The following is a 21,934-nucleotide window of genomic DNA, read 5'->3' as shown; positions in this document are numbered from 1 at the left end:
TCTTCGAAGAGAGAGGCAAGTGCTCTCTTTCAGCAGCCTGCGCGATCAGGAGGCGTCCATAAAAGGCATCCCACACCAGCTCTACACTGTCCAGAAATACAACCCACAGTCAGCTGCTGCCTGCTGCCATGCCCAGGCAAGCCTGAACCCAGGTTTCTTCATGTCTTCGGCACTGTATCTCTGTTACCCAGCTGAATACACGTGCTTTTTTGAGGTGACGATGGCCTTCAGTGGGGAGAAAACGTCTCTCCCCTGTGGAAATCCGTTTCAGTACAAAAATAAGTATAGGCTCGGTGAGTCTCATATGTGAGGATGTGAGGGTGTAAGCTGACTGACTGAGGTACTGGGTTTCTCTGGTGCTCACAGGTCTGGGAATGCTGGAGTTTTTTTTTTTTTTTGTTTTTTTGTTTTTTTTTTTTTTTGGTTTTTCGAGACAGGGTTTCTCTGTGTAGCTTTGCGCCTTTCCTGGGACTCACTTGGTAGTCCAGGCTGGCCTCGAACTCACAGAGATCCGCCTGGCTCTGCCTCCCGAGTGCTGGGATTAAAGGCGTGCGCCACCACCGCCCGGCGGAATGCTGGAGTTTTAGCACTGCTGAAACCACTAAGTTGTTGCCCTAGAACCTAAAGGTATCTGATGCCCAATTGCCTGGGAATATTGACTTCTTTTTAGGTCTCTAAAACACTCCAACATTCAGCTGGCAGGGGAACAGGCTGGCAGGTGTGTGTGTGTGTGTGTGTGTGTGTGTGTGTGTGTGATTACACTCCATCCAAAATGTCACATCACTCCTGGTGACTGCAGGACCAAATACAGCACTAAGATGTACCACCCAGCAGCTTCCTTCGTAACCTCTGCCCCTGCACTCTGGTTCATCTCAGAAAACCAGGAAGTTCAGAGGCGCTTGGGAAAGGGCTAGGGTGTGGCTCACCTGGGAGAGTGCTTGCCTAGCATGCACGAAGCCGTGGGTTCTATTCCTAGTACTGCGCAAACCTAGCATGATGATACACGCCTGCAATCGTGGCCCTTAGTAGGTAGAGGTGGGAAGTTCAGGAGTTCAGGGTCATCCTCCGCTACATAGGGAGCTGGAGGCCAGCCTAAGCTACATGACACTATGTCACAACATCGATGAAGAGAGACAAAATTGATGGAGTCACACACACATCCACAGAGAGAGGGGAGAGGAGAGGGAGAGCCTGATATAATTCATCCCCCTAAACAGCCGTCTTGAGCTAAATGCAAGCACACTTCAAAAGTCCTCAGACTCTAGAAGCAACCCAGACAACCACTTCTTGCACTTTAAGAAAATGATCGGAGAGTTTGCAGGCTGCTTGGTCGTCGTGGTGTTTTTGTTTGGGTGAGGAGAGTGTTGAGTAAATCCCTGTTTGCAGGCAGAGCCAGGTGATTCCAGAAGGGGCCCCTTCTGTTCCAACTGACGGCTCAGGCCTCTCTCTTTTCTACATCCTTGACTCACACTAGCTCAACAGCTATAAACAGTGTTTATATACATGTTGTGTGCACACCCATGTGGAGGCCAGAGGTCAACTTCAGATGTCAACCTTGGGTGTCACCAGCTCCCTCTCTCTGTCTCTCTCTCTGTCTCTCTCTCTGTCTCTCTGTCTCTGTCTCTGTCTCTCTCTTTCTCTCTTTCTGTCTGTCTCTCTATCCCCCCCTCTCTGTGTCTCTGTCTCTGTCTCTCTCCGGCATGGAACTTACCAAGTAGCCTACCTAGGTCAGTGAGCCCCAGGGACCCACTTGTCTCTGCCTTCCCAGTCCCGGGATTACAGTGTGTATCTCCATGCTTGGTATATGACTCACCTTTTTGTCGTGATAAAATATTGTGACCCAATACAATATAAAGGGAAGAGTTTATTTTTTGTCTTGTGGGTCCAGAGGGCTGGATGTCCAAGATGGTGGAAAAGACATGGCAGTCAGAGAAGGAAGCGAAAGATCACATTTCAGCTGCACACAGGAAGCAGAGAGCATGAACCGGAAGTGTTGCAAGGGTATAAACTCTCAACACTCCACCCCCTAGAGACGTACTTCCTCTATAAGGTTCCTGACTGACAGGCTCCAGAACCTTCTCCCAGAAAGTATCACTAGCTGGGGACCAAGTGTTTAAACACATGAGCCTATGGGGGACATTTTTCATTCCAATCATTACAGCTGGTTTCTGAGGGCCACACACATTTGAAAGGGAAATATTTTATCACACTCTCTCCCCAGCTCATCAACAGCTGTAAATTTGATCAGTGCATTACAAACACTAAACATGATTTTTAAAAAGGTCAAAGATCTCTATCTAAAATTGAGGAACCAGCTACTCTTCTCATCATCCCCCACTTAGGGACACAAAGCAAAAAAAAATGAAAACATAAATAAGGTCCGTGAGAAGTTGGGAGTTTTCAGGAAGTGAGAACATCAATACAGAAGAGGCTTCTTCAATGTGCCTACAAGAGGAAGAGCCCGAATGGCCCCCAGGACCTTCCCCTTTGGAATTGGGCCCTCGTATGTCCCCTTCCCTTCAGTGACCCCAGAGCAGGGGCCTTGCTTCCATCATTAGAGGAAGGCAAAGGCCAGGGGCAGCCCTCCACCGGTATCTCGCAGACTGGAGAGAAAGACATCCCTGTCGGCTTGGCAGAAACAGCGAACCGTCTTGCGAACACAGAGAGAGGGACACAGAAGGAGGGGCCAGAAGCAACTCCTAGGACAGAAGGCTGGTCCCCAGTGAAAGCTGGGGTGAGCTCAGGGTCCTCTGTCAGAAAGCATCAGGGCATGAATTCTGCCAAGCAACTTGAGTGAGCATCTATCCGACACAGGCCTGGCTCCAGTAGAGGCTTCGGCTGAAAACACAGCCCTGCCGATGGGGACTGCGACCACGTGAGATCCGGGGCATGGGATCCAGCTGGCTGTGCCTGTGCTCCTGAGAGACCCGTGAGACCATGGAATCAGAATGCATGATATTTGAGAGCTGCCAAGTTCAGTTGTTTAAAACAGATAGTGCCAGGCGGTGGTGGCGCACGCCTTTAGTCCCAGCACTCGGGAGGCAGAGCCAGGCGGATCTCTGTGAGTTCGAGGCCAGTCTGGTCTACAGAGCGAGATCCAGGACAGGCTCCAAAGCTACACTGAGAAACCCTGTCTCGAAAAACCAAAATAAATAATAAATAAATAAATAAATAAATAAATAAATAAATAAATAAATAAATAAATAAATCAGATAGTAAAGGGCCCTTGTTCGCTTCCCCAGAGGCTTACCGCCTCTTCCCTAAAATCCAACACAAGTGCTACTGACTCTCACTCGATACAAAAGGTAAAGTATATTATTTTTCTAGACTGTAGCTCAAGCATGACATAAGATTAACCAAGGCATGCCTTCACTTCAGGATGAGAACCTGCCATTCAAAAGGCTCCCTAAACTTACCCAGACGTGTTGTGATCACGCATAAGTACAAAGCCAGGACTCTGGGGGTGTAGCCCAGAGGAAGGGCATTTGTCTAGCATGCAGGAGGCCCCAGGTTCAATCCCTGTGACCACATAAAATAATTAATAATAATAATAATAATAATTGTATGGATGTATCAAAGAAGAGGAGGAGGAGGAGGAAAAAAAGACAGGACATTTTTATCAAAATGGCTGCCTGTATTTACTGACGATGTGGTGTGCTCCAAACAGGACTAGACACTACAGACGCCTCTTCTTCAAATGGGTGAAGAGATGGCTGAGCGTCTGGGAGTTTGGACAGGCAAGCTCACATTCCGCTTGCTTTGTGTGATCTAGTTTATCCTAAGAGTAGCCAAATGATAACCACAACAGGTCTTTAATAATGCATCCAAGACTGGGGCTGAGACTCAGTGGGTAGGGTGCTCGCCTAGCATGCATGAAGCCTTAGGTCCCATCCCCAGCACCACATAAGCCAGGCAGGAGAATCTGCTCATCAGAGTCAATCAGCCAGAGTCATCATCCACTACACAGTGGCGTGGACACCAGCCTATGCTATATGAGACCCTCTCGCCTCACCATGCACAACTTGGTCCTGGAAACCCGTCTGAGGAGGTAAGAATAAAGAAAGGATGGACACACAGATACACACACAGGAAAGCCGGGATTGGGGGGGGGGGCAGTCTTGGGTTGCAGTTACCAGGGAAGAGGAATTATGGAAACTACTTTTTGCACACTCCACCAACATCTGAACTTTGAACTAGAGGAAGGCTTTGCCATCCCTCCGAGGCTCATGTGTACAGGGACGGCTTTTCCTGTTCTCCTGGGTTTGAGGGCATAGGTATCCGGGTCAATACTACACCTTGTGTCAAGACTTGTCTGTTCTTTACACATTCACTCAAGGCTTCCTTGGCTCCCCACACCCTGACCAAAAATAAATGTTTAAATGTATCCAACAACAGTGTATCAAGTCAAGTCCATCGGACCCCACTGTTCACTACCAGGTGCAAATGGAGTAGCTGCTGAGTTAGGTAGACAGCAACATGTATACTCCACCCAGCACAATAAGCAGGCACACCTCCAACCCTACTGTTGTGAAATATTATTTTAACTAGGCAAAGACGTGTTGCATTTGTTTACGCTACGGAATATTATTTTAACTCTGTAAAGGTGTGTTACATTTGTGCTGCATTTGTTTAATGAGGTAAAAATGTGTTAGATTTGTTTATGTTTCAAGTTATTCCTTTAACTATGTGAAGGTGTGTTACCTATGTCTGTGCTGCATTTGTTTAACAATGTAAGGAGTGTGTTTAATTATGTAAAGATGTGTTGCATCTGTTTCACCTTGCCTGTCTAAGGCACCTGAACTGGTCTAATAAAGAGCTGAGTGGCCAATAGCTAGGCAGAGAGAGGGATAGGCGGGGTGGCAGGCAGAGAGAATAAACAGGAGGGGAAATCTAGGCTCAAAAAGAATGAGAGAAGAGAACAAGGAGAAAGAGAGGGCAGGGCCAGGGCCAGAAGCCAGGCATAGAGGCAGAAGGAAAGTAAGATGTACAGAAAGAAAGAAAGAAAGAAAGAAAGAAAGAAAGAAAGAAAGAAAGAAAGAAAGAAAGAAAGAAAGAAAGAAAGAAAGAAAGGTAAAAATTCCTGAGGCAAAACGTAGATAAACAGGTTAATTTAAGTTAAAAGAGCTAGCCAGAAACAAGCCTAAGCTAGGCCGAGCATTCAAAACTAATATTAAGTCTCCGTGTCATGATTTGGGAGCTGGTTGGTGGCCTAAAAGGAGAAGCCTGCTATACCTCACCATGTGATTTTGGCAAAGACATTTTTTGTTTCCTGAAAGTTTGAGTCTCACAGCAAGACTCACTGGGACCAAAAGTCAGTTCCCTCTTTCCTAGCAGAGAAACCCATTCCTCATTTCTGAGAAGATATTTGTATCCAGAGGGCCAGACATCTTACCTTTGACCTCAAACTCTAAGTGGAGACTTGGTTCTGAAGTGACTGTTTTTCGAGTCAGAAATGTCATCGTGGGCTAGGACTGTCGTTCACTGGGAGAGCATTCACCTAGTGCAGTGGTTCTCAACCTTCCTAATGCTGGGACTGTTTAATGAAGTTCCTCATGCTGTGATGACCCCCCATCATAGAATTACTTTGTTGCTACTTTATAACTAATTTTGCTACTGTTATGAATCATGATATAAATATCTGATATGCAGGGTATCTGATATGTGACCCCTGTGGAGTTGCGACCCATAGATTGAGACTCACCAGCCTAGCATGTGAAAGGCACTGTGTTCGAATCCCAGCATCACAAGGAATTAAATTCTATCTTCCTGAACTAATAATTTCTAAGTAGATAATCAATTTTGAACCCAAATTGGACATTCTTGTGACAACCAAATACTCTAACCATGAAAGACTGAGAAAGGGAGAAAGGACCTTCAAGATGAATGTAAATTGGCTCATTTAAAAGTATCTCAGTGGGCATAGTGGTGTACGCCTTTAATCCCAGCACTCAGGAGGCAGAGGCAGGTGGATCTCTGAGTTTGAGGCCAGCATGGTCTATAGAGAGAGTTCCAGGACAGCCAGGGCTACATAGTGAGACCCTGTCTCAAAAACACACATTTACAAAAAAAAATTAATGTCTGTTTGGTTGAGGAGATGGCTTGGCCAGTAAAGTGCCTATCACAGAAGCATCAGGACTTAAGTTCAATCCCCAGAACCCATCTTTAAAAACACCAGGCATTGGAACATGAACCTGTAATACCAGCAGACATAGATTCTGGGGAGCCTAATATACTTGGCAAGTTCCAGGCCAGTGAGAGACCCCATCTCACAAAAAAGGGATGTGAGGAGGCTGAGAAGATGGCTCAGCAGTTAAAAGTACTGCCTGCTCTTCCAGAGAACCCTGGTTCAGTTCCCAGCACCCACATGGCAGCTCACAATCATCTGTGACTCCAGTTCCTAGGGACCTGACTCCTTCTTCTACTCTCCTTGGGTACTGCACACAGTACATATACCATACATACATGCAGGCAAAACACCCATACAGATAAATATTAAGGGGGGGGCGTTGAGAGAAAGAGAGAAAGAGAGAAAGGGAGGGAGGAAGGGAGAGAGAGAGAGAGAGAGAGAGAGAGAGAGAGAGAGAGAGAGAGAGAGAGAGAGAGAGAGGTGGACAGTGCCTTAGGAACAATATTTAAAGTTGGCCTCTGCCCTTCACATGCACTCACAGACACATGCACATGCACCCACACATATGAATATGCACGCAAATACATTCACACATAAATAAAAAACTAAAACATATCTGTTCAGCCTGCCCCAATGTCTTACTGGCAATTTCATCACAGATATACTGGACAACACTCAGAGAAGTAATGTGTCTAAAGTCAAGTGGCTCAGATACAAATCGGACTCCCTTCCACAAACCATTTGACTTTGGGCAAGCTCCTTAAGCACTCTGAGCCCCTGAGAGACAAGAAGATTGTTTCACGAGGTTATGAGGACATAGAAAATCAGTCCTTCATTCACAGCACTGAGTTCGGAGCCTGGCACACAGCAACCCTTTGACAACCTGAGCCACACTGGTTCAGGTGAAAGCGTGGGCTTCATGCTTAGCACATACCAACCGAGATACTTTGGCCCAAGAAACTGGGACTCCATCCAGGGCTGGCAGGCATGTCGGTTAGGAGAGTGTAGAGGATCCTTAATTATTAAAACTAGAGCTGCCTTACAATCCAGTCACCCCACCCCTGAGTGTTCACACAAAGGAGCCCACACACACCACAGTGATGCCAAACTGCTCACGGTAGGCGAGCATGGAACCAGGCCAGCGCCCATCAGAAGATGAGTGTGAGTGAGAAAATGTGGTATGCATACACACTGGACTACTATTCAGCTGTAAAAAAGAACGGAATCATGGCATTTGCCGGACAATGGACAGAATCAGGATCATGGTGTTAAGGGAAACAAGCCACACTCAGAATGATCAATATAGTGTTTTGTCTCATGCGTGGAATCTACAGGGAGTGGAGAGGGGGCATGAACACAAAGGGGGGATGATTAGGATGTGGATGGGGAAAGGGGTCATGGGAGTAAGGATCATGAGGGATGTCCACAATCCCAGTACCTCCTAAGCATGTGGAGGCCTCATGATGGAATGCCTTAACTTTGTGTAATTTTTTAAATAAAAAATAAATTTAAAAAAAAAATTAAGCCTGGGATTGAAGTCTAGCCCTCAGTTGATTGAAATGCCAGTGGGTTTTAATTGAAAGAGTGGGCATGAAAACCACATCGTCATTCAGCCTTGTCTCAGCTGGGCATTGTCATCGGCTTTGATGGGACAGTGGTAAGAAAGTCTACAAGTCACAAAGAAAAAACCCCGTCTCTGAATGCAGAGTCTCCCTCACACTCTATGACCCCCCCCCCGCCGGGGTCACACGGCAGGGCGGCCAGCAGTGAGCTCCAACAGCTAAGAATTAACGTGGCCACTATGGAAATGAGTGGGAGGAGCCTCAGAAAATTAAAGCTAGGGCTGTCATAGGATCAGGCCACCCAAGTCCTGCTTGTTCACACAAAGGAGTCCACGTGTGACTAGTATCTTAACAGCTTGGTAACAAACAACACAGGGTCACAGAGTGGTCACAGTTAGCCAATAAAGGCAGAGGCGCATCCAGATGAATGTGACTCTCTGGTGAGCCATGAGTGTGAGTTTAGTGGAAGCAGACCTTCAATGTGGCACAGATGTCTTTATTAAAAGGGTGTTCACAGAGTCCAGCAAGACGGCTCAGTCCATAAAGGGGCTTCCCATCAAGTCGGACAGCCTAAGTTCAATCCATAGGACCCAACATGATAGAAGGTAAGAACCCGCTCCTGAAAGTTGTCCTATGACCCCCACATGTGGGTTGTGGCACAAATGTACACATAAACAAATAAAAAAATAAATGTAATCTTTTTTTAAACAGCTGTCGAGATGGCTCAGTAGGTGATGGGAATTGCCACACAAGTCTGGCAACTTGAACTTGATTCTCAGGACCTATGTAAAGGTGGAATGTGAGAACCAACTTCACAAAGTTGCCCTCTGACATCCATATGTGCCATACCATGTGTGTGCCCACGTTTCACACACACATGCACATGCACGCACACAACACACACACACACACATACACACACATCATGCATATACACACCATTGTCATCATAATCATATATAAAATTTTTAAATGCACAGTGCTCATGGGGGCTAGAGAGATGACTCAGTAGGTAGTATGTTTGCTGTGCAGGTGTGAGCACCTGTATCTGGACCCCTGGCACACACATAAAAGCCAGGCATGGCGGTGTATCCATTGCTGGGGGCAGGAAACGTTGGGAAAAACCCCTGGAGCCCAAGAGCCAGGCAGCCTAGACCAAATGACAAGCCCCAGTCCTATGAGAGACCCTGTTCCCCAAAAACAAGGTGGAAAGTGATGGAGAAAGATACCCAAAGTCAACATCAAGCCTCTATGTATGAACACAGAGAAGAGTGCACACACACACACACACACACACACATGCATGCACACAGAGTGCTGCGGTCCATGTACTAACAAGCTGACGACAGTCAGTGGGTGGGAAAAATGACTCGGCCAGTAAAGTTCCTGGTGCGGAAGCACGAGGACCAGAGTTCGGATCCCCGGCACCCATGTGAAGAGCCAGGTGCAGAAGCACACGCCTGTGATCCCAGGGCTGGGGTTGGGGACCGAAACAGGAGACTTTCAGAGCCTGCTGGCCACCCTCGCCAACCGCTAAGCTCTACAGAGACCCTGCCTCAAAGTCCAGTGCAGGATGATAGAAGCAGCCCCAGAGGTCAGCCTCCAACCTGCAGACACGCAGACCTTCGAGGCCAAGGGTAGGCTGTGACTGCATAACTCGAGAGGCTGAGGCAAGAGGGTCCCGAGTTCGAGATGAGCCAGGCTACGGAGTGAGACCTGGTCTCCATTTTTTTTTCTTTTTACATTTCCTTTTTTTAATTTAAGACATTTTTAAAATTCATTTTACATACCAACCACAGATCCCCCTCTCATCCCTCCTCCCTCTCCCCTAGCCTTCCCCCATTTTTTCTTCTTTTCTTTTTTTACATTTCTTGTTTTAATTTAAGAAATTTTTTGTTCATTTGTCTTCAATTTTTTTTTTTTTTTTTTTTTTTTTTGGTTTTTCGAGACAGGGTTTCTCTGTGTAGCTTTGCGCCTTTTCCTGGAACTCACTTGGTAGTCCAGGCTGGCCTCGAACTCACAGAGATCCGCCTGGCTCTGCCTCCCGAGTGCTGGGATTAAAGGCGTGCGCCACCACCGCCCGGCTGTCTTCAATTTTTTAAAAAGAATTTTGTAAGTTGTTTTTTTTTTTCCAAATTGTTCGCATGCTAAATATGGAAGACATGAAGCTCCCATGTCAAGAGGGATAACTCACAAGGAACAAGACAGTGGTCTTGACACTATTCAAAACTGTGCTCTCCCAGCCCCATAGGGTAACTCATCACCCCATACCCCTCCGCCCCACCCCTCCACACCCTTCCATCCTCACCACCACCCCCCAAACCTACAGCCCAGTCACATCGGGCAGGGCTGACATTTCCAGGAGGATCCAAAAGTCCAGCGTGTGTGGTTCAGATCCCTGACTTCCTTATCGGCTCTGTTTAAATGCAGCCCGTCTTTAGGATATGAGGAAACGGGGCCAGTCAGGGTGTTTGCCTCTGAGCCAAGCCTGACAAATTAAGTTTCATCTCTGGGACCCACATAGTGGAAGAGAACTGACTCCCATCAATTGTCTCTGACCTCCACATACCTGCCATGGAGTAAACACACACACACACACACACACACACACACACACACACACACACACACGCACACACTAAATGAACAAATAAATATTTTTAAAAAGAAACTAGAAAATGGATACTAGTAGCATTATGCTCCCTACCCACCAAGAAATAAATACCCTAGCATGTGGGCATGCCTGTAGTGCCAGCTACTTGGGAGGTGAGGCAGGGGGATTGCTTGAGCCAAGGAATATGAGACCAGATTAGCCAAGGCAACAGACTCATCTTGTTAAAACAAAATCCCCAATATTGTCTATATACTGGACCTTCGACCATGTTTTAGTTGGCCTCTGCTAAGCAAGCTGTACTTTTTTATCTTCTCTGCACCCACCCAAGGTCCTGTGAGGGAGGAAATATTACCTGTCCCATCTAAAGGATGAGGCCACAGTGGCTTAAGGATGCTAAACCCAAGTCCCAGCTCTGTGAAGTATCAGATTTCAAACTGAAACCCAGCTGGGTTTAACTCCTAGGACAATACTCTCAACAGCTGAAGCGCTGTTTCCCAACCTTGTCACCTGCCTACCTTCCCCGTGGCCTTGGCCACCACCACCACCACCACTGAGCATTTGAAAGTAGCAATTACCATCAATTTTAAAAATGCATGTTCAGTGGAGCTAGAGAGATGGATCAACAACTTTCCACCACCCACTTCAAGAGACTCACAGCCACTTGTATCTCCAGCTTCCGAGGGATCTGGCGCCCTCTTCTGACCTCCACAGGCACCTGCACTCACATGCACAGATACACACATAGACACACCCACACACATATACATACACACATACACACACACATACACATACACGCACCATACATACACATACACCATACTTACACACACCATACATACACATACCACACACATACACATACACACCATACACACACATACCACACACACATATACACCATACATATACACACTATACATACACACCATATACACACACCACACAAACACACATCACACCACACACACACATATACACACACCATACATATACCATACCACACACATACACATGCACACCATACACACATATATCACACACACATACACACCATACATATACACACTATACATACACACCACATACACACATACCACACACACATATTACACCACACACACACATACACACACACCATACATACACGTACCACACACACACCATACATATACACACCATACACACACATACCACACACACATACACACCATACATAAACACACTATACATACACACCACACACACACACACACACACACACACACATCACACCACACGCACATGCACATACCTTAACCCCCAGTCACCTGGAGCATCCCTTATGGTCAAACGTATCACATGCAGGGGAGCTCAGAACTCCAGAACTGACAAGAAGCCCAGAAGGGACAGTTGAGTCCCAAGAACAGAGATAATGGCTGTGAGCCGTGTAGGTGACCGGGCTCAAGTGTCCCACTGAAACAGCGAGCAACTGCAGGACTCAGGACCACTATGGTGGCCTCTGCTTCCTTCAAGGACAGCAAGGCACCGAAGACAAGATATCAATGACCAAGAGGCAGGTGGAAAGGGCTCAGATCACAGTTGTGTGTGAAGATTGGCTGTGCAAAGGAGAAAACAGCAGATGGAATAAAACCACAAAACACAAATGGCGTGCTCGAGGCTTTCTGGAAAGATTTGGACTGTTGTATCGTGTGTGTGTGTGTGTGTGTGTGTGTGTGTGTGTGTGTGTTCTCTCTCTCTCTTTCTCTCTTACACATACACACACAGAGACAGAGACAGAGAGACAGAGACAGAGACAGAGAGACAGAGAGAGATTGCTCTTGAAGTCATTACCTAGTCAAGGATAATCTTGAACTTCTGACCCTCCTGCCTCCACTTCCAGAGTGCTGGGATTACAGACGTGCCTCAGCACATCCAGTTTATGCTGTGCTGGGAATGGAACCCAGAGCTCTGTGCATGCTGGGTGTGTGCTCTACCCTCTGGGCCATGTCCCCAGCTCTTTGTTCTGACCTTAAATAGAGGAGGAAAAGCTGATGGAGGTGACGTAAGCCTGTCATCCCAGAACTGGAGAGGTTAAGAGTGGGTCAGGAGCTGGGTGTGGTGGCACACACCTTTAATCTCAGCACTCGGGAGGCAGATCTCTGAGTTCAAGGCCAGCCTGGTCTACTGAGTGAGTTCCAGGACAGCCAGGGCTGCACAGAGAAACCCTGTCTCAAATCGAGGAGGAAGAGAAGCAGCCATAACCTCTTGTCTTCACACTGCTCTCCTCTACAAAGAGACAGGCTCAGATTCCACGGCACTCAGGAGACGCGCTTGCATGAAATTCCACCCCCACCCCTGGAGTCTGCAACAACACAGAAGGCTGGTCCCCTCCCTCGCAGCTGCACACTCCAGAGTTCTGAGGTGAGAGGTCACCATTTGTGTTTCTAACAAGTGGGACACCCAGGTGACACCCCTGTGGGCGGTCAGAGGTGCCACTTTGAGAAGCAACAACCAAAACGATTCTCTTAGGGAGTGTTGGGCAGTTAGGGGCTCTCGGAGAAGAAGTCGGCACAGTGGAGAAGTGACAGTCACACCTAGTTCCTTCCGACTACAGTGACAACCCCCTGCATCACCAGCCCTGGTGACAACTACCTTTGTTCAGGATGGAGCGCACACACTGTTTAAGGGACAGGGTTGATGAAAAGCCCAAAGAAATAAATCCTCCACCCTGTGACTCAGAGAGGCCAGGGCTAGGAGCTCAAGGCGACACTCGGCAGGTGTCTCCGGTGAGATCTGGTCTCCAGGTGAAGGTGGAACAGCTGCACCCCTCTCCTGACACCCCACGCTAACCAGTCTACAGGGCTGCAATGACGTCAGCCCCAGTGGAAACTGCTCTCCTGCCCTGACCTGTTTAGCGTTAAGGACACAGACCAGAGGGCGCGGGAGAATATCAAAAAAGCGTGAATGGAAAAACGGGATCAGAAAGCAGCCACCTGGAAGAGCGCGAGGCTGACTCGGCGAACCTTACCCTGTTCAGTTATGGAATACAAATGGAAAAAAATAATAATCAGAAGAGGTTTCCAAAAACATCTGGGGATGGGGGTGCAGCCACATCAATTTAAAAAAAAAAAACACCCTTTGTTATTCCTCTAAGACTATAAAATAATGACTTCAAAATGATGTCCTCGCCACGCTTCTTTAGGGGCTAGAGAATCACGGAGAAAGTATTTAAAGTAATGACATGCTTGACTTCTAGAGAGAAAAGGGCTTCCTGAAAGTTCTGATAAAGCTAGAAGATTCTAGAAGATTCTAGAAGATTCTGGTCAGGTGAAAGGAAAGAGAAGGCAGACTGTATTTCTTTCCTTTTCCTTTTTTCCCTCACTCTGTACCCCAGGCTGGCATCAAACTCACAGCAATTCTCCTGCCTCAGTCTCCCACATATGGTATGAGCCACCACACTTGGCTCTCAATTTGTATTCCAAGCTGAAATAAAAATAATTCACATATGGAAAAGCAAATCCGAGAACATATTCAAATGAGTTTCTCATACAACCACATAGGGCTGTTTCTAAAGAAACGTCAGGGGAAAGAAAAATAGTTTAAAGACTCATCAGCTCTGCTTGGCTCTGGTTTTCCCCAGGACTGGGTCCACTGGTCTCAGCTTTCTCCTGGATGGCATATCCGGACCCCTCAGCAATGCAAATCCTCAGCAATGGAGCAGGGCAGCTTTATGAGATGCACGAGGCTACTCATGTCTGCACAAATGTGGCTGTGGAGACACTCACCACCGCTTTTAAGGAAATGCACCAGCACAAAGCATTCCTTGGCAGCTCGCCTGAGGAACAGAGCCATGGGCAGAAGCAAGAGCCACCATGGCATCAGCCCTTTCTCCTCCCTCGAGAACGTCACACTCTATACATTCTGTGACAAGGAGCCAGTTATCAATCGAGTGTGTTTTCAGATCCTCCGTAGATCTGCACAATTCTCTAGTCAGATTTTTTTTTAACTATTATTACACTAATTTGTGCATTTGAGGTTGGGAACACCTGGGTGCCATCGTGGACTTTTGCTGGTCAGAGAACAGTTTGTAGGAACCAGTTCTTGCCTTCTACCATGTGGGTCCCAAGGATCGAACTCAGGTCCTCAGGCTTGGTGGCAAGTGCCTTTACCTACTAAGTCATCCTAGCAGCCCCTGTCAAAGATATTTCGATGTCAGCCACAGGCTGAGGCAGAAGGATCATGAATTTGAAGCCAGTCTGGGCTACAGAGTAAGACCCTACCTTAAATGTAAGTAAATGTGTTATGCTAACATAGGGTACCAAGTTCAATTGCTTTGACAAATAATCTATTACAAAGAAGAGGCAGGCATGTCAGACAGACCACGTGTGAACTCCCACAGTGCACTTGACCACTGTGACCATGAGGCAGTCAGGCGGTGAAGGATTCTATTCCATTTCTGTATGACCAACGGCAAGTGGGGAGCTACATCCCAGAATGATGAAGGTTCAGCACCTCCCCACACAATCAGGATTGTAATTCACTACTGGACATGTCTGCCTTCCACCACGGCAGTCCAGGGAGACTGAACCCAGGCTGTCATGATTGGCTGCAAGTGCCTTTCCCTTCTGAGACAGCTCATTGGCCCCAAGATGCCAAGTGCCTCTAAACCTTCATGCATGATAAAACTTCTATACATCCCTCAAAACCCATCTCAACAGCCTCTTCTGTTCAACCTTCCTTAGCTGCGATCAATAACAGATAAAGTTAGAGAAAAACTATGTCACTTGGGGAAGGGGGCTGGTTACTTGGGAGTCTGATCCGGGTTATTGTTGTATCTCATCTCCATTGTTAAAACAAGAGCAGGTTTGATAGAAGAAATAAGTTCCTCTGTTCAACTGCACAGAAGAAATAAGTTCCTCTGTTCAACTGCACAGAAGAAATAAGTTCCTCTGTTCAACTGCACAGAAGAAATAAGTTCCTCTGTTCAGCTGCACAGGAGTGTGACCGTACATGTGACATCTTCAAGCGGTACATATGAGGTTAAGAAAGATACAAACCATTCCATTTAGATGATCTCAGTACGTAAGAGGTAAGGGCCGGCGAGGTGGCTTAGTGAGGAAAGGTATTTGCTGCCAAGTCTAGTGATGTGAGTCCAATCCCCAAGACCCACATGATGGAAGGAGAGAACTGACCCCCACAAATTGTCCTCTGACCTCCACATGCGCTCCTGACGCTCCCGACCCCACACACATACACTGACACACAAAATAAATAAATAAAGGGAAAGGGAAGAAACCAAAAATATTTCCATAAATGCTTTTGGGTGACGGGATGATGGGATGGCACTATGTACCTCTTTTTTTTTTTTTTTTTTTTTTTTTTTTGGTTTTTCGAGACAGGGTTTCTCTGTGTAGCTTTGCGCCTTTCCTGGGACTCACTTGGTAGCCCAGGCTGGCCTCGAACTCACAGAGATCCACCTGGCTCTGCCTCCCGAGTGCTGGGATTAAAGGCGTGCGCCACCACTGCCCGGCCACTATGTATCTCTTAACACTTCTACATCTGGTCCCAAATGTTCAACGAGGAGTCAGACACAAAAATGTAAAATAGAGGGAACGCACACACGTTAAGGAAGAACGAACTGATCTTAATACTTCAGAGGCAATCGCTTTCTCTGACTGCAGCCCTCGGACATCTTATCTTAGGAACGTGTGAGTTGGGTTCCTGCGAAGACAGTGAACCGTCAGCCAGGGGAGCTTATCTAGTTTGTTTTGAAGTCCCCATCAGCTGGTGTCCTCTAGGCAAACACTGTTTCTAGCGGCTCCGAAAACAGTTTGTTCTAAACTCACCTATTACCAACAGACCTGGAGGATAGGGGAGGTGGAGACAGGGTGGCTGGGGCATCTGTGTCCCCTCCCCCAATCCGCTTCACAAGCAGATTGCTCCATCCCCAGGTGGCCCCAGAGCAGCAATGTCCTGGGATTTGCATAGTGCCATTTCTGGACCAGGACTCCGGGACCTGGTTTCTTTTGAGCTCTAAGTGGATCCTGTGTCACTGTCGCAAAGGAAACTTAAGAAAATGTCTGTCCCTGTCCAGGACACAGTGGCCTCTGCCAGATGTGCAGAGAAACTATCACACCTCATCTCGTCCAGCCCTTCCACATAACAAGCCTCAGCCCCTTTAAGCTGTCAACCTGTCCACGTAGTGGGCTGAATAACATTCCCCTAGAATTCACTCTGATGTGGAACATCGGAATGTGGCCTTACTTAGAAGGTGCGTCTTTTGTGCACACGATGACAGAAAAAAAAAACTGAGAGGTAGCCCGATAAACTGGCCTGGTCCCTAAATCTGATGAGAGCATCCTTATAAGACACAGAAATAGGACACAAGGTAGAGACAGAGAGAAGGCCATGTGAGGACGTGGGCAGAGATGAAGAGTCGCACTGCTCTGAGCCAAAAAACTCCAAGACCACCATATGCTAAAAGACAGAGGAGTCTCCCCTGGAGCTTTTGGAAGGGGCATGGTCCAGCTGAGACCTAGATTTGTAGACTTCCACGGGGTTCTGGCCTCCAGAATCACAAGAGAATATATTTCTGATACATCAGCCACCTGAGTCGTGATGCTTTGGTACATCCACTGTACAGAACAGAAGCACTCATCCTCTGCTCTATGAGTGACCCTGCAGCCTAGACCATTGCCCGTCTGTCTGAAGCCCAGGATGCACTGTACCAACCTCTCCCTAGACTTTTGTTCTCTGTCCTTCCCTCATTCTGAAGCAGTGGACTCCAGGGCTCCACCCACTTCCAGTCTGGGTGAGATGGTACATCCTATACCCTGCCTAGCAGACATCTCAACTGGACACTGGGAAGGATAACATGCTGGGACCAATGTGCCCTCAAGAGGACCAAAAAAGTGACCCATGTAAAGCGCATTACAACATTTGGGGAAATCAAGATTTTTTTTTCCTCTCTGTATCAATAGTTTATTGATACAGTACATCTACAGTCAGTGTCCGCTGTGTCTATTATTAGCCCCTTCTCCTAGGGTGTTCTTTATAGCTTCAAATGAAAACTGAATGTGGGGGATTGAATAGGTATGCCCCCCCATAGACTCATGTGTCTGAATGATTGGCCTATAGGGAGTGGCACTATTAGGAGGTGTATGGCCTTGTTGGAGGAAGTGTGTCACTATAGAGGCAGGCTTTGAGGTCTCATATATGCTCAAGCCACCCCCAGTATGAGACAGTTCACTTCCTGTTGCCTGTGCATCAAGATGCAGAACTCTCAGCTCCTTCTCCAGCACCATGTCTGCCCGTACACTATGATGACAATGGACTAAACCCCTGACATTGTAAGCCAGCCCCAAGTAAATGTTTTCCTTCAGAAGAGTTGCTGTGGTCATGGTATCTCTTCACAGCAATAGAAACCCTAACTAAGATGCAGAGCCAGGAGGATTCTGGGGTTCCTGGGAGATTCAGAAACTTAGTCACTGATGAATAATAAATTCCATCGGTTTTGCAGACGATCAGCCTGGCAAGCTATGATTTTTCTGATTCCTGCAATCACTTTGCAAAGAGGTCATTGTCCCAAACAGAAGCCCAGTGAGTTGAGTTCAGACCCCACTAGCATTTGCTGCTGTGATCCCTGACAAGTTCTCTGATCTAGTCCCTTCTCCACCCAGGTCTGCCTCTTGGGCTGGTGATGGATGACAGGCAACCACTTACTTTTATTTTGAATTATGTACAGGTATGTGTTCCTATGTGGGTGTGTGCACATGAATGCAGGTGCCCTTGGAGGGCAGAAGAAGGCATCCGATCTCCTGAAGCCGGAATTACAGGAATAAGTGAGTTGCTCAACATGGGTACTGGGAACTGTACTTGGGTCCTCTGTAGAAACAAGAACACACTCAGCCATTCAGCCATCTCTCCAGCCCCAAGAGCCGATAATCTGATGGAAGCAGAAAGCGATAAATTTCTACATGTGTGAGCTGTGTTCATGCTGTGAGCACTGAGGCTATGACACGGGGTGGGGATGGGAATGCCAGCAGAGCATCTTATAAAGACAAGGCCATTAGGGACCCATCGAGGAACCCAGGATCTCAGTTGGGCAATGAAAGTAAAACAATACCCAACAGCAGCTAGGACACAAGTCACTCAAAGTCACTACCGTACCAGGAACACTCTGTGCCCACAGTGACTGTTTTGCCATGCCAAAAAAATCAGGATTCAAGATCTAATGAAGGGCTGGGGAGACAGCCCAGCAGTTAAAGTGATTGTTTCAGAAGGCAATCGTGAGGACCAGAGTTTGGGTCCTCAGAACCACGAACATGCCACATGGTTGTGACGGCCCATGTAATTCCAGTACTCGGAAAGCAGAGACAGGAGGCCCTATGGCAAGATGACAAGTGAGACTAGCCATATTGGCAAGAGCCAGGTTCAACTGAGAGACCCTGCCTCAAAGAATAAGGTGGAGAGCGATCAAGGAAGACTGGACATCAGCCCCTGACCTACACACACACACATACACGCACGTTCACCTGCACATATGTATGCACTCATGCACACCACACATATACATGAAAATAAAGAGTTCTGACAAGTCTCACTAACCCCCCTGCTTTCATGCCACTGCTATGACAAAGCATTATTATTATAATTTATATATTATAAACAACAGGCATAACTTTCTAATGGTTCTGGAAGCAAAGTCTAGAGCAAGGTGCCAGGGTAGTCAGGTCTGATGAGGTCTCTTTTTGAGGACAGCTAGCCAGCTTCCCACTGTGCCCCCACATAGTGGAAAGAAAACAAGAGAGCTCACTGCGTCTCTTTAGTGAGGCCACTAACCCCACTCACAAGGGACCCACTCTCATAGCTCCCTGACCACCAAATGCACACCACTGACATCATGACATTGGGGGTTTGGATTTCAGCACAGGCATCTGAGGGAGACGCAGACATCTGCTGCACTAAGCTTATAGACACACTGGGGCAGAGGCCTTTCAGCTGAGCTGAGGTGACCTTGAACTTGCTCGTTGAGATGACATTTAACTAAATCCTAGAGAGATCAGAAAGTAAGGAAGTAGGGTTGAGAAACACAGAAGGGTCTCTGTCATCAGGCCGGTCACAGACAGGACTCCCGGGAAACCCCAGGCAAACCATCATCCTGCTGTCTTTTCCATGAGTCCCAACAAGTTTAAAGGTTGTGGTGTGAGATAAATGCTAAAACAATCTGAACTTTTCCAAGACTTGCTTCTAATGCCACCTCCTTCCTGACATCTTTCCCCAAGGCTCGAGGAAGAATCCAGATCTCACTTGCACATCTGGAGTGCTGTCCCACCCACGCCTCCCCGACCTCCCACCACATACACATGCCCAGGATCACCTTCTCTACTACTGAGTGGATTTTGAGAAAACAGCCAACTTGTCACTTTCCAAAATCAGTCAACCACCCTACCTCCAGTTCTCATCCCATCCCTCCCCCACACACACACACACAAACACGCAGTTCTAACCCAATCTGACACCAACCATGTCTGGAAACCAGGGTATGAGGGACCTCAAGTTCTCCCAGATGAATTCCCAGAGGTCTCCTCTAAGTCCACACAGGAATTTTACATTCGTGTAGAATGATCGTATGATGCAGCTGTGTAGCTCCTGAGTACATATCTGAGCACATACCTAAGTCAGCAGAACACATGTGTGTTTACTGCTACACTGACCAGGCTAGCCAAGTTGGAAGTCAGCCTTGATTCCCATCAACAAATGAATGGATAAAAGAAAAACATGATCTGGGGCTGGAAAGATGGCTCAGCAATTAAGAGCACTCCCTGTTCTTGCAGAGGACCCAAGTTCAGTTCCCAGCATCCACATGATGGGTCGCACAGGCCTGTAGCTCCCATTCCAGGGAATCTGACACCCTCTTCTGGCCCCCATGGGCAGCAGACATGCACAGAGTGCATGCACACGCAGGCAGACACTCATAGACATAAAATAAAAATAAATAAATCTTTAAAATAAAAAAAAGAAAACATGATACACGCAGGTACTCATACACACAGACACACACACACACACACACACACACACACACAATTTGTCATTTCAAGATGGATGGAATTGGAGATCATTATATTAGGTGAAATAATCTAGACTCAAAATCTTATGTAGAACTTAGGAAGTAGGGGCCTCAGATCCTCTGAAACTGGATGGCTGTGAGCATCACAGGGGTGCTGGGAACTAAACCCGGGTCCTCTGGAAGAGCAACCAGTGCTCTTAAGTGCTGAGCCATCTCTCCAACCCTAGAAGTGTTTTAAAATAAAAATTTCAAGCTTTTACTTCAAATTTAAGTTTTCAGAATAAAACCCAGGCCACATACCTGCTGGGTGACCCGGACATGAAAGTTAAAAGCCAGGGCTGCCTAGAGCTCTCAGCAGCTCTAACTTATAACACAGTTGGCACCAAGCCGCAGCACTTTAATTATCACAGGCTAATGAGACTTGAACTTCAGCAGATTCAATACACAGGATCACGCCCCATCCCCTGAGTGAAGACCAAATATAGTTTATTCCTATGGCCCGTTCCTCCTCACACTTCGGGAAAACTAAGCCACTAAATGCACAAGCAGGCCTGAGGCTCCCCAGGGACCAAATGACCCACACAAGAGCAGGTAGGGCCCACTGAATTTTAATGAAAAGTTTATTCTCAGCAAAATACTTTCATCGTTGATGTCAGGCAATGACATGACCTGTTTTTGCAAAAATCGCCTGTGTTCGGTTTGGGCGGGTTGGTTTAACCTTCACTGCTGTTGGGCATCTGTGTGGACATATTAGATCCAATGCCTTGGTGTGGACATTAGAGTTTAATGTGAGCTCTGTGGGTGCTTGGGGATGGCTCATCCTTCACTGCGGTCAGCCATTCTGCTCACTGTAGGATAAGGATTAGCCTCCCTGCTCTGTTCACCAAGTCCTATGGAATATCCTCAACCAAGTCATGATCACAAAACATCTCTAGACTTTGATAAACGTCCCAGGCTAGGATCTGGTCTTGCAGGCCAGTGAGATGACTCGGTAGACAGAGGCATCTACGACCAAGCCTGGCAAGCACAGTTCAATCCCCGGGACTCACGTGGTGGGAGGGAACTGTTTCCTCCAAGCTGTCCTCTGACCTCCACCTACAAGCCGTGTGTGCACACAAACAACAATCCAATAAATTAATACAATTTAGTAAAAGATCTTGACTTGTGTGGGAGCTGTTTAAGTAACAAGAAAAATAATAGCATTTGTAGGAGGTACCTGAGAGTCTGTTCCTTTATTCATAAAGGAACCAGGCTTGAGAAGCCCCACCCAACACCAGGGAGGGATGATCCAGCTGCAGATGCAGCCTGGCAGCCCAGGCTCTGAAGCCACACAGTACGTGGCCTCTCTGGGCTCCATGCTCCCCTCAGCAGCAGCCCACCAACACAGACAGCTCCCAGGCCAAGGCCCATTTCACACGTCACTTCAGTTGTCAAACTTTGAAATGAGGAGACATTGAAAATGAAAATGTGGGCGCTGGAGAAATGGCTCAGCGGCGAAGAGCACTGGCTGCTCTTCCAAAGGACCCGGGTTCAATTCCCAGCACCCACATGGCAGCTCACACCTGTCTGTGTAACTC

The 21,934-nt window shown here is 47.2% G+C and overlaps 1 protein-coding gene across 1 annotated transcript in view; it reads right to left on the bottom strand.

The window, feature by feature from the left end:
- The window catches only part of Ksr2 (kinase suppressor of ras 2), a 359,063-nt gene that overhangs the window by 297,230 nt on the left and 39,899 nt on the right, over nt 1-21,934 (bottom strand). The gene's annotated exons all lie outside the window — the stretch shown is intronic.

The sequence above is a fragment of the Peromyscus eremicus genome, chromosome 23 (assembly GCF_949786415.1).
Source record: "Peromyscus eremicus chromosome 23, PerEre_H2_v1, whole genome shotgun sequence".
Lineage (NCBI taxonomy): Eukaryota > Metazoa > Chordata > Mammalia > Rodentia > Cricetidae > Peromyscus > Peromyscus eremicus.
Note: the sequence above shows the minus strand (reverse complement) of the source record. Positions and strands in the feature narration are given on the sequence as shown.